This window comes from Mauremys reevesii, linkage group 1, assembly GCF_016161935.1.
Source record: "Mauremys reevesii isolate NIE-2019 linkage group 1, ASM1616193v1, whole genome shotgun sequence".
Taxonomy (NCBI): domain Eukaryota; kingdom Metazoa; phylum Chordata; order Testudines; family Geoemydidae; genus Mauremys; species Mauremys reevesii.
Genome location: NC_052623.1, coordinates 346,831,533 through 346,844,619, shown reverse-complemented (window position 1 = coordinate 346,844,619; position 13,087 = coordinate 346,831,533). Strand labels below are relative to the sequence as shown.

General features: G+C 42.8%; 1 protein-coding gene across 12 annotated transcripts in view; it reads left to right on the top strand.

The window, feature by feature from the left end:
- CELF2 (CUGBP Elav-like family member 2) overlaps positions 1-13,087 on the top strand; it is a 440,299-nt gene that overhangs the window by 175,841 nt on the left and 251,371 nt on the right. The window contains exon 2 of one of the 12 annotated variants that reach the window (XM_039519486.1): positions 1,714-1,829. The exons of the other annotated variants lie outside the window; for them this stretch is intronic. The gene's annotated coding sequence lies outside the window, so the exon portion shown is untranslated. The remainder of the gene's footprint in view (positions 1-1,713; positions 1,830-13,087) is intronic. 12 annotated transcript variants of the gene reach the window in all.

Below are 13,087 nucleotides of genomic sequence, written 5' to 3'. Positions count from 1 at the left end.
TTGACTTGAGAAGCTAACTTTGGGAACCTAGGTTAGAAAACTTTTATATTTACAGCTATCCTGGAATATCCATTCAAAACATTTTTTCCTTCTTATTGTGACTCATTTTTCAGCCTATATAACTTTTCACACACATAATCCTCATCATCCACCCAAAACGGGAATGTTTTCTTTCCTCTGTGCATGCTTAGAGTGTTTAGTACCACAGAGCAGCAGGCAATCGGTACTCACGTGCTAGGCAATCTGCATACGTGTTTTGATTTCAGAGTGATCAGCATTACACAAAGGATTTGAAACAATTGTAATGAATTACATAGGGGAAGTGCTTGTTTGAAATCAACTCCATTAACATGGAGCACAAACCACTGCAAAGTCAATAGTTTTCCAAGTGGCCAGCCCCAAGTATCTCTATTGAAAATGCTAACAGACTGTTTAATTAGTGGGTGAAAATTGTTTACAGTCAGTGATCCCAAGTTTTGTCATTTTAATAATGGTTAAATTCAATCTTTTTTTGATGCTTGGCAACTCTATCATTGTTTCAAAAACTGCTTATGTCTAGTTCAATTCATTTGAATGTATTAAAATTGAGCCTCCCTCCTGCAGTAATGGTGTTTACTTAACTGTGTTGTGTTGTCATGACAGGTGGAGAATGGCTAATATTCAGCAGTGGATGTTAAATGGGTATAGTGTTGCTAGAGAATATGTATATTTGTGTGAGACATATGGCCAGATTCATGGGAACTGCTGGGTGGGAACCCTTTTGAATACGCTGGCAAGTGCTGTTCAAGGTTTTAGGCAAGTATGTGACTGAAAAGTTTGTTTTTAGATTGTAACATCTTCTGTTTAGACCCAAACTTAACACAACCTGTCATGCTGGGAATCAGAGAGGAATAATACCTGTAAGTGTCACATTCTGCCCCCATATACATCCACTTGATTTCAGTGGGAGCTGCATGCTTGTGACTGAGAGCAAGATTTTTCTTTACCTCTTTTTATTTTCTGATCTTTGCCTTAGACGGTAACGGGGACTGCATTATTGAAATGCAGTGATCTGGTCATGTATTGTTTGCATAACAGTAGGACGTAGACAGCCCAGCAGTGGCTGGGGGCCACTGTGCTAGATGCTGTATGAGCATAGTAAAAGACCAGTCCCTGCCCCAAAGAGCTTGCCATTTAAATAAACAAGAAAGACAAGGAGTGGAGAAACAGGCACAGAGATGAAAAGACTTGCCCAAGGATACACATCTGGTCAGTGGGCCTTCCAGCCCCTCAGCGTATCCCATCCTTTTTCAATATCCTGTTTTAGTGTAGGACCTTAGTTGCACTGAATAGTATTTTGTACCAAAAATGGATCCATTGGTGGATAAGGTGCTAGTCAACATGAGTAAAGGTACCAAACCCTGGCCCTTAGATTGTAAGCTCTTCAAGAACAGAATGATGGAGAAAATCCTGGCCCCATTAAAACCAGTGGAAGTTTTGCTATGGATTTCAGTGCAACCCAGGTTTCCTAAATCCCAGTCCTCTGCCATGAATTATTATTTTGTTGTTTATGGTAGCACCCTCTATATGCCAGGTAGTTTCCAGACACCTTGCTCCAAGGAGCTCAGTCTCAGAACAGGCATATAGACAAGTAGAGGTTAGGAGGAAGGGGACACATAGTTATTTTTTTTCTTTCTTTTTTTATTTAATATATATGTCATCCACTCATCACAGCAGAAGTGGATCTTCAAGAAGGACTTAAATTTAGAAAGGGCAGGCCTCGCAGATGAGGTCAAGAAGGATGTGCCATGCATACGAGGCAAAATAGAAGATGATACAGCAGTGTTGATGTGAGAAGCTGATGGAATAATCTAGTCTGTTCGGGAGACATGGCTTTCTGGGGTCTGGTCCCAAGACTATGGAATGAAGCAGGATCTAAGGACCACTGTAGACCTGATAAACTTCCATTCCAAGTGTAAAGCACACTTTCTCTGCCTTGACTTTGCTAACACACAAATGTAGCACAGCGTACATATCATAAGAGTTCTCACACAATTTCCCCATGGAAAATGATGGGAGGAAGAAAAATCCACATGACACATTAGCTGTGGGTCGCATCACTGCCTAAATGACTTAGAAGCCTAAGTCATTTCTGGAAATGGGATGTGGGCTCCTAACTCACTTAGGATAATTTTTTCAAATACACCTCTGTCACTTTTATTATTGTAGCGCCCCTCTCCACCTGATTACCTCCTTTAATGGCCATCCGCTTACAGGTTCTGATGGACAGGTCTGGGTTCTTTTGGATCCCGCCACCCACTCAGCAGGGTGAATCTTTGTTCTTTTTTGTTAAGAAATTATTTGGCGTGACTTCACCCCCCTCGCTCCTTCCTGGCAGGGTCACCAGGGCAGCTTGGGCAGAAAATTCTAACTACAGAGTAATCCCCACTTACTTGCCAGATAGTTGGAGACGTCCAAGAAATAACGCAACACATAAAAATATATTCAGCACAATAATTATATTAAACAGGCAACATATACAACATAACAGGGTGAAACACTCTTTTTAGGGTCACCGGTGCCCACACTGAAAATACCCGTGACTTGATGCAACAAGTGTAAAATTAGTGTCCTGTTGGTACGCGTACTTTGCTGGGGCCCTTGATGACCTGTACAATTCTCTGTAGTGGTTTAGCCGTGTGGCTGACTGGGTTCAGTACAGCCCAAAGGACCCACAAGTGGGAGGAGGTGGTGAATTCCTCCACAGGTGTAATAAGCAGCAGGTTATAAAATCCTCAAACCCTCACTCCCTGGCTTGAGGCCACAGTTCAGGGAGTAGGGGGTCCCCAAAACAAATTCCCTGACTCACTAACTAAAAGCTGGTGCACTCACGAACTCCATGAATGACCTTCAGGTTTGAAGATGACGCTGGACTCAGTCACTGCAGAGGGGCTGCTGTCTGCTGTCAGGGATCCTCCTCAAGCAGGAATCAGGCTGCGTCGGTCCCAGGATTTCCCCTCACCACAAAGGGGTGCAGGGCTCAAGGTGCAGGTTATACAACTACCCTCACATCCAAACTGTCGCCTCCTCGCCCAGCCTCCAGTCACACCCTCCGCAGGCAGCAGCCTTGGACTAGCAGCGCCGACCATGTGGGGACTGGTCTCACCAGGGGAGCTGGAGGTGAACCCAGCCTGGCTGGGGAAATTTCTCAGCAAATGTAACAATTGGGAATCATCCGTGGGGAAGGAAAAGCCCAGCTGGGGGATCTGCGGTCAGGTCCCTAGAGGCCAGTTCGGCCCTTGCCCTGGCTGGCTCCAGCCTCTCCTCAAAATGGCTTCTCCCCTCTCCTGAACTCCCTGGGAGGGGCATCTCCAGTGATGAGCTGCTAAAATCTTAACAACCGGTTCCCTATAAAAAGTTCTGATTTAAGGGATGTGCCACAGCATGTATTTTTTGTACCAATAGGGTTACCATATGTCCGTATTTTCCTGGGAGGAATTTTTAAGAACTGAAAAGCGATTTAAGAACTGGAAAGCCTGACATGTCCAGGAAAATACAGCTGTATGTTAACCCTACCTAAAGTTCTTTTTTAAAAAGATGGGGCTGAACTAGAAATGAGCTCCTTTTCACGTGTGTGGGTCCCCGCCACTCCCTTGGGGTGTGCTAGGGTGACCAGATGTCCCGATTTTATAGGGACAGTCTCAATTTTTGGGTCTTTTTCTTATATAGGCTCCTATTACCCCTCACCCCCTGTCCCGATTTTTCACACTTGCTGTCTGGTCACCCTAGGGTGTGCACGTGTGGGTCCCAGCTGCTCCCTGCCCCTCCTCATTGAAACAGGTGTGCAGGGTTACTGCCCTGAGAACTGCAGGGCACCAGTGGACGTGGGGCCGGTTGCAGACAGGGGCGTGGGGCAGGGCTAGCTGTAGGCAGGGAGTGTGACACGGGCTGGCTGCAACAGGGGCTGGCTGTGGGCAGGTGATGCAGACAGGGGCTGGCTGCAGGTGACTGCGGGCAGGAGGTGGCTGCGGGCGGCTGTGGGCAGGGGGTGGCTGTGGGCAGGGAGTGACTGCAGGCAGGGGTGGGCAAGGGCTGGCTGCGGGCAGGGGGTGGCTACCGGCAGGGAAGGCGGGGGTGGGGTGCAGACACTCACATGGGGAGAGCGGCTGGGAGCAGCCCAAGCAGCAGGATGCAGCCGGGGACTCACCGAGCAGAAGCAGGAGCCCCAGGGCCAGAGGTCCAAGGAGCAGCAGCAACAGGGCCAGGAGGCAGCCCGCATGGCTCCCGCAGCGCCCCCCAGCGGCCGGGAGGAGGAATTACAGGGAAGCTGGTTAACAAGCGGTTCTAAAACCGCTTCTAAATTTAACAACCGGTTCATCTGAACCGGTGCGAACCGGCTCCAGCTCACCCCTGGGCATTTCCACTCCCTATTGGTTGCTGGGCAGACTTTGAGTTTGCCTTGGCTCCTCCTCCCTGAGCTGCCAGCAGACAGAGCTCCAGGAATCTATGTAATCTCCTTGGAGGTTACATTATTATTTATTACTTATATGTATTGTGATGTTGCCTAGGAGCCCCAGTCATGAACCAGGACCCATTGCACTAGATGGTGTAGAAATACAGAACCTAATGTGCTTCTGGAAGGTACTCATCTCCCATCATGATGAGTATAGAATACCATATAGAACAGAAGCTGTACAGAATAAAATACTTATGGGACATTACTATTGTTTTGCTAATAGCATCACTGAATATAAAAATCCTAGAAAAGTACAAAGAAAATGCAAATGTTCTCAATTTCAGTCCATTGTATTCCCGGAAAGTTCTCTAAACATACAGCATTACGGAAGTACAAGCAAAACAGTTTCTTGCTTCCAATTTCACTCTATTGAGCAAACAGGCAAACATAAATAGATGTGGTTTATTCTAATGATTCAGAGATAATGGTGTGATATCTAAATAATAGTGAAATGTCACGAATGCAACGTTTTGCAACACTTTGTGTCTCGTCTTTATTATGTAATCAATACAAAATAGCTTTGTATTTGTGAAAATCATAATGATAAATCCTATTAAAATATTATAGTCCAACATAAATGTATTATAGGAATGCCACTTACAGAGCCACTATTGTAAAAGGGTCTTTCAGTATTGTCTTGTAAATTTCCCTATTGTAGTGGTTTATTACATAGCAGTAAAAATGTACTCGTGCTTGAAACTTAACAGACCTCATTGCAGGGTGGAAGTAGTTATTTTGTGTTTTAATCAAAACTCTATTGGTTTTATTGCTTTAAAGGCTAAAGAGGCGGGGGGGAAGGATGCGGGGTTTGGTTGGGGGGGAGGGCTATTATATTTTTTATTCCTATAACCTAAAATAAGTTTTAATTAAAAATAAACCATTTTGTATACTTCCATGCAGGAATGGTATTTAAATACAGGATCTTTCACCACTGGTATACCAGATTTGATTGGTAATCTCTGACTTTTCACCCTCTGACAGCTGCTCAGTGCATAAAATGAGTTGGTGGACCGAGTCCAGTTTACAGCAAGAAAGTCTCTGTGTCACAAGAACCACCAACATAATTGGCTCTAAGTAGCATCCTTGTCTAATCATAAAGACCATGGATTAAAAAGCATGAAAAAATGAAGTACCCTCACCTTTAGAGGTGATCTAGATCAGGGTCAGAGCAATGTTGGGAAGCTTTGGATTCTTATTGTCCAGGTATATTGCTTAGTGGGACTTCAGTGAGTACAAGTCTGGTGATCCAGAACTTTTCTTAAACAACAAAATTCACTGACGTGTAAAGGGAAAGCTGCTGATTCTTGTTGTTGGTTTGATGTGGTAGCCCCCAAAAGATGCTGGGTGTTTTCTTAAGCACAAAGGAAGAAGATCCAGTCTTTGCATCAAACAGCATACAGCTTAAGATGGCAAACAAAGAAATGATGCAAAGGAGCGTTATGTATTTCAGTGTGGGCAAGATATTCAGCTTTAAATAGGACAGATGATGTACAAAGACCGACGTTTTCAAATTTGGCTGCCTAGAATTAGGCACCTAAATTAGTGGCCTGATTTTCAGGCACATTATTCACAAGCACAGAAATGCTTTCGATTGTCTTCTATTCATTTTCTCTAATACAAATAGTAACTACGATAATGTACTTTTCTAAGATGTAGCGCTTCCTGTCTGAGGATCTCAGTGCCCTTTGCAGCTATTTGTGTCTCAGTGCCCCAGCAAACTAGGGCAGTCTTATCATCCCCATTTTGCCAATAGGCAGAGTAAAGCACAGAGAGGTTGACTTGTGCATGGTCACGTAGTCTGTAACAGGCAAAGTGAAGGAAAAGAACCGAGGGCTCCCAGCTCTCTGCCCAGGCGCTTACCACTAGTCTATGCTGTAGATAAGAATGGTATTTGTAAATACGTACAGTGTATAAAAATCTTACCTCTTTTTCTGTGCTGATCATACTAATATACAATCATTAAAAAATACAGTTACACCTCAGAAATACAATGAAAAACAAAACCTAAGTATAGTATTAATATTAATTTTATTATGGTAGCACTCTCAGGCTTCAGCTGAGATCAAGGCCTCATTGTGCTGCCTAGTGTGTATATGTGCACACACCCACACCCACGAATATGAAACAGTCCCTGCCTTGAAGAGCTTAGTCTAATCAGAGGGGTGATTAAGGTGCAGGAAAGTGCATAAAGTAATGAGTTTATTAAATCATTCTTGCTTTGCAACAAGTTCACAAGTCTTACAGGGGGTTTTTACATTGTTTTTGTAACCCATGCTCGGAGAGAGCAGGTCTTTGTCTCTCTTTAGGGACTGGCCTACATACTTCTGTTACAGCTGGTAAATGGAGGACTTAATCATTTTGCTCAGGCAGAAGGTGCTCATGCTTTTAGCTTAGAAGGTTACTGGTTCAAACCTGCTGGTGTCCCAAGTGCGGTTGATTAAAACCTGCAGCTTTGGAAGTGGGGTGAGACCTGTCAGGTAGTTGCTGAGAACTAAGCCTGTCTTTCTGAAGCGCCTGCCAGAAGACATCTCATCTGTAGCACTTTGAGACCAAAATTGTCTTCCTTTTTCAGGTTTGTCTTTAAATAAATTAATATATAATAAGTAACCCATCTCAAATCAACTTCTTACTATAGGCCAATTCTAAGTGATGTGCTTTTCCAGGCTAGGGTTGCCAGGTGTCCTGTTTTCCACCGGAAAGCCTGGTCGTTCAAAGTCCAGTCAGTGATGCAGCAGGGCTAAGGCAGGCTCCCTGCTTGCCGTGGCTCCACATGGCTCCTGGAAGCAGTGACACATCCCCACTCCAGCTCCTATGCGTAGGGGCAGCCAGAGGGCTCCGCCCGCTGCACCCACCCCAACTGCCGGCTCTGCAGCTCCCATTGGCCAGGAACCATGGCCAATGGGAGCTGCGAGGACAGTGCGTGTGGAAGGGGCAGTGCATCCACCTGTTGCTTCTTGTCCTACAATTAGATTGCAAGCTTTTCTGGGTAGGGATTGTCTCTTTGTTATGTGTTTTGCACAGCATCTAGCACAACTGGACCCTGATCCAGCCTGGGGACCCTAGGGGCTATAGTAATATAAATAAATAAGAATTCTGGGAAGTGTAATTTTGCAAAAACAAATAGCATCAGTGTGGAAAGTAGGTAGTAAAAGGTGTGTAAAGAAGGTGGCATATATACAAACGGGGTATCTGTGGACCAGCACTAGCAATATTGAGTGTCTACCATGTAAGCATACAAAACATTCTGGAGCTACAACGAAAAAATCTACCTCTTCACATTTTTTGGCTGGTTTCACCTCTGTTTATTCTCTTCTTCAGCTCCCTAAGGAATGTAGATGAGGTTTAAGTTGGTTGTGATAGTAATAGGTTTGGAATCTAGCACACTTGCACAAAATTAACTTTGCTCATGTTGATTTGGGAATTAAAATGCTTCATTAATTTAGAGAGTCCTGAACTGACAGCCAAATGGTTCATTTTGTGATTTCTACCTTTAAGTGCAAAATTCTTATCTCTGAACTTCTCTGGGCCCCAGCACAGCTTGCAAACCCATATGGCCTGGAGGGGAGAAGCTATTTGTTGCTATTAGTGTGTATCTATGTCCAAGCATGTCTTTAAGCATAGGGTAAGTAGGAAGCTGTCTAGGGCTCCATACCTAAGGCAGTGCCACAATAGGCTAGCACAGTTATTGGCTAACAGGCTGATCACTAAATGTCCCAAATTCTCTTCTCTGCTTTTAGAATCTCTGCTCACTTAATCTTGCTTGTCAATGCATACCACTGAGCATAAAAAGACAGATCCCTTTGAAAGGGGGAAATGAGTCAGAGGGCAGGTGGGTTGCTGACCTGGGTAAGAAGAAGGGGGCAGAGGGCAAGAAGGCATATGGGTGTTTGGGGGGCAGGGAGTTCGTTATATCCCTTCTTTACCGCGTCCTGTCCAGAGTCCTCGGAAGCTCCAGAGATTCCTGTGCATTTGATTCACTGTTTGTTTTTTATTCCCTAGCAGCTGTGTGTGTTATGAACAGGTGAACAGTTTGGGTGTCACTAAACTGGCGGCTCCACTCATACTGCAGATCCCTACAAAATATTGTATTCTAGACACTTTATAATTATAAGAGGGGTAGGAACTGCATGAACCATCCCATTATAAAGCTAATGCAATCCTGGGATGCCTAAATAGAGGAATCTTGGGTAGGAGTAGACATGTGATTTTACCTCTGTATTTTTCACTGATGGAATACTATGTCCAGTTCTGATACCCACAATTCAAGACGGATGTTAATGAACTGGAAAGAGTTCAGAGAAGAGCCACGGGAATGATTACCGGCTTAGAAAACATGCCTAATAGTGATAAACTAAATAGATTGAGCTCTTTGAATCTAACAAAGAGAATGTTAAGGGGTGATTACAGTCTATTAGGATCTACATGGGGAAGAAATATTTAATAAGGGGCTCTTCCATCTGTCAGAGAAGGGTATAATACGATCTAGTGGCTGGAAGTTGAGGCTAGACAAATGCAGACTGGAAATAAAGACTACATTTTTGACAGTGAGGAAAATTAACTATTGGCATTAACCAAGGGTCATGGTGGATTTTCCATCATTGAGAATTTTAAATAGAGACTGGATGTTTTTCTAGAAAATATGCTTTAGGAATTATTTTGGGGAAGTTCTATGGCATGTGTTATACAGGAGGTCAGACTAGATGATTCACAGATTCATAGATTGTAGGGCTGGAAGGGACCTCGAGAGGTCATCGAGTCCAGTCCCCTGCCCTCATGGCAGGACCAAATACTGTCTAGACCATCCCTGATAGACATTTATCTAACCTACTCTTAAATATCTCCAGAGATGGAGATTCCACAACCTCCCTAGGCAATTTATTCCAATGTTTAACAACCCTGACAGCTAGGAACTTTTTCCTAATGTCCAACCTAAGCCTCCCTTGCTGCAGTTTAAGCCCATTGCTTCTTGCTCTATCCTTAGAGGCTAAGATGAACGAGTTTTCTCCCTCCTCCTTATGACACCCTCTTAGATACCTGATCACAGTGGTCCCTTCTGGCCTTGGGATCTACGGATTTATAATGTAATGAGTTTGTGGACTCTGCTTTCTAATGTTCTTCACTGTATGGTGATTGTGTGGTTTCTTCCAAGCTTTCCACACCGCAGAAAATAATCTCATTCTTTAAATATGTTATAATGTATACAGGGCCATGAGGTCACCTCTCTTTGCATTATAGTGTAGTGCACCATGAAATGTTCTGACTCCAGGCTATAGGAGTGCAGAGTGAAGCCAAATGGTTCTGTCCAAGACAAACTCTGAATGATAGAAATAATACAAAAAATGTGGATCCTCAAGGCACCATAAAAATATATTATAAATCACTGAAATATGAAGCAACTTGAAATAAAATGTATTTTATTGCCATTTAAGAATATTTTTCCCTTCCATGTAACTTCCAAATGGAGCAGTCCAGCCATTTTTAAATGGAACAATATAAACACAGTTATTAGTTCCACAGCATGAGGCATCCTCTCCATTCCAAGTTATAAGGTTGAGAATGTTCAACCAGTTCATGTTCAGCCAGCAGAAATCTCATTGGCTGAATACCTTTAATTGCCTTGTGATGTAGAATGTAGCATGCTAAAAACTGATGCAGTAGAGTCAGATTAATTTGGACGTTGGTCTTTTTGCAAACCCTGTAGTTTGTAATGTAATATTCATGCCCATTAAAATGCTCTACGATATACCAGCCTTGCAAAATTCTGCTAGCTTACGCACCTGGGAGAGTTGGTTTTTTTCCGCCCAGTAGTTGAGTGAATTGTCTTTAGTTCTCTGTTATAATCATCATTAGTAAAATTGTAGCTGTAGGGTTCATTAGTAAAATTAATAGATTTTGTACCTGAGCTAATTATATATTTTACCAGGCTGCTGTCTGTATACATTTTAACAACATAGTGTCATAACTTACATGTTTTGCCTTGCATTTCTTTATTAGATTGTTGGGTTTTTAATGGCATTCGGTTATCAACATTCAGTATTTCTCCATCATTTTGGGGGGAGTTAATTTTATACTTGTGTTTCCTGGGAACTAGTGATTATAGTTACTCACTTTTTTTGAAAAGGAGATATCAAAATTCCATATTCAGAGAGTAATGAATAAGATAAAGGGTCATAGATTAGGAGTTCAAATTAGGTACTGGCTCAAGAACCTTTGATAGAAACTTCAGGTTTAACGGGAATTAGAAGTAGCATGACCCAAGATCAGTGTTAAGACGTGTTGTGCTCAGTCTACAAGATGCCATGGACTCTGGCCTCGATCCAGCAAAGCATTTAAACATGTGCTTTATCTTTAATGACATGAGTCCCGTAGACTTCAGAGTTAAGGATGTGAATCCCATTTAGCTCAGAGTTAAGCACATTAACAGTTAAGAGCAGAGTTAAGCTTAAATGCTTTGGTGATCAGCACTTGTATGATTGAGCCCTGTGTATGTAATATTAAAAAAAAATAAAACAAACTCCGCAGAATGGATGACTGTGCTGAAAACAAGCTCTCCATCTCAGTTTGTACTGCAAATGATACTAAAATTGGAGGCAGAGTTAATGACAAGGAACAATGCAACAAGAATAAAAAAGGATTTGTATAGTTTAAGTGATTGAGCCAGTAGATGACAACAAACACATTCAAATGCAGACAAGTTTAACATTATTATTCTTGGAACAAAGAGCTAAAGTATAAAATGAGTGCTACATGCATCTCTGCGCATTCAACAGGCAATGTAGGTTATGTGCTGTATGCTAATTCGTGTCTCTGTTTATGCAGAAATCTATGCTCAGTTCATATGAGATATTGGTAGGTAGATTTTCCTGCCAAAAAAAGTTCTGCATAGGTCCTTTTGCTGTTGTTTAATAGTTCCATTAGTCAGAATGTGTGTATCAAATACACACACACACACACACACACACACACACACTTACTTTATGAGACTCCTCTCTTGAAAGGGATACAGCAGAAGTGTGTTTTCTGGAGGGATTTGAATGAGGCCAAGTTTGGTTAGGTTATTCCATGCATATGGAGCAGTGTGAAAGATTGCACAGAGTTGGGAATCATAGAATCACGGGGTTAGAAGGGACCACAAGGGTCATTTAGTCTAACCTCCTGCCAAGATGCAGGATTTGTTGTGTCTAATGAATGAAAGACTGAAACAAAAGGATGTGAAAGGGAGGGAACAGCAGAGGAGAAGAGATGGCTGGAGGTTTAAAACAAACAAAAGGAAGTGTGTTTCACACAATGCACCGTCAACCTGTGGAACTCTTTGCTGGAGGATGTTGTGAAGGCCAAGACTATAACAGGGTTCAAAAGAGAACTGGATAAGTTCATGGAGGATAGGTCCATCAATGGCTATTAGCCAAGATGGACAGGGATGGTGTCCCTAGCTTCTTTTTGCGAGAAGCTGGGAATGGGCGACAGGGGATGGATCACTTGATGATTACCTGTTCTGTTAATTCGCTCTGGGGCACCTGGCATTGGCCACTGTTGGAAGACAGGATGCTAGGCTAGATGGATCTTTGGTCTGACCCAGTATGCCCAGTCTTATGTTCTTATATAGGTTGGGGCTGAGGGTAAGGACAAAGAACTTGATAGAGGGCACAATGGTGAGTCAGTGAAGGGATTTTAAGTGTTGGGTGGGGAGGAGAAAGGGAGGGCATGATACACTGGGAAAGATAATGGTAGATGAGAAAATGGCAGTCTCCTTTCAGAGTTTCTGGTCACTTTGAAAAAAATAGAAATCTATTTGTTTAAAGTTTCTTTTCATTTTTTCTTCTTTATTGCTGATCCCAAGTAATACCTTCTTGAAAGACTTCCATTAACGTACAAATGTGCAGGCCACACATTTAGCTAGTAAATTCTGAATCCGGTACAAGTCTGAGAGACAATCAGAAAAATAAACACCAGAGATGGAGAACAACAATAGGCAAGTTCAGGATGACTTCCAGAGTTATTAAGGGAAAGTGACCATGAAGCATGAGAGTGGAACACAAACACCCAGTCTGGGGTAGCTTTCTGGTTTAATTTAAAATATTTTATAATATTTTAAATTAAATCATATATATAGATATAGTCAAACACTAAGATGCCTAGAGGGTCAAATTATAGCTTAGAGTACTAAGAAGCAAAACTTTGTGCACCCCTTTTTGGAGATGGTCATAATGACTGTGGACATAATAAGCATCCCTGAAGGCATTACGGAGTAATATGGCTCCTGTAGGCAAGATGTAGCCTGCTTTCCCCCCAGTGTTTGTCAGTGTGCGCAGAAGTCAAGGACATGACCCACCCCGATCAACCCAGACGTACCTCATCAGGGGTTGTCCGTACTAGACTGCTACCTCTGGACCTGTGTACCTCCCATTGCTAGTAGTAACGGTTGCTTCTTGTGCAGTGCTTTATGTGGGGAAAGGAATCTCCTGTGTCCTCTAGCGCATCATGCGGGACCAGCAATAATGTGACCTCTATGGTACAAAAATAAGAAACCCGAGTTACAATTCAAAGTAACCCATGCATTTCAGTCTGAAGGATTGCCTGCTGAGTATTCTC